This window comes from Artemia franciscana, chromosome 7 (genome assembly GCF_032884065.1).
Source record: "Artemia franciscana chromosome 7, ASM3288406v1, whole genome shotgun sequence".
NCBI classification, from domain to species: Eukaryota; Metazoa; Arthropoda; class Branchiopoda; order Anostraca; family Artemiidae; genus Artemia; species Artemia franciscana.
The window spans coordinates 3,030,570-3,031,029 of record NC_088869.1 but is presented as its reverse complement, the minus strand read 5'-3'; positions in this window follow the sequence as shown (position 1 = coordinate 3,031,029).

Here is a 460-nt window from a genome sequence, read left to right as displayed (position 1 = left end):
CTCTAAGACTAGGAATAGATGAAGATGAAAAGGTGACGTTGGGTAACGAAAACATCGATCAAGTGGACAGCTTCACTTATCTTAGTAGTATTAGAATTAAAAACGGTGGGAGCAGTGAAGATGCCAAAAGTAGAACAGCCAAGGTTCAGGGGTGTTTCTCAAAGTTGATAAAAGTGTGGAAGAATAGGAAGAAAAGATTGCGAACCAAGATTAGAACATTAGAAGCTACAGTGATGACAGTGGTCAAATATGGCTTTCAAGCGTGGGCGCTCCGAAAAGCGGGGAAAGATTTGCTGGATGTTTTCCCAAGAAATTGCATCCGAATTGCTATGGGAATCCGATTGACAGACTGCATTTCAAACAGTAGATTTTTACGAGAAGTGTGGCTCAGTTCCAATATCTAGGGCTATAATGAGAACAAGGTTGAGAAGGCTAGGGCACGTTCTGTGGATGACAGATT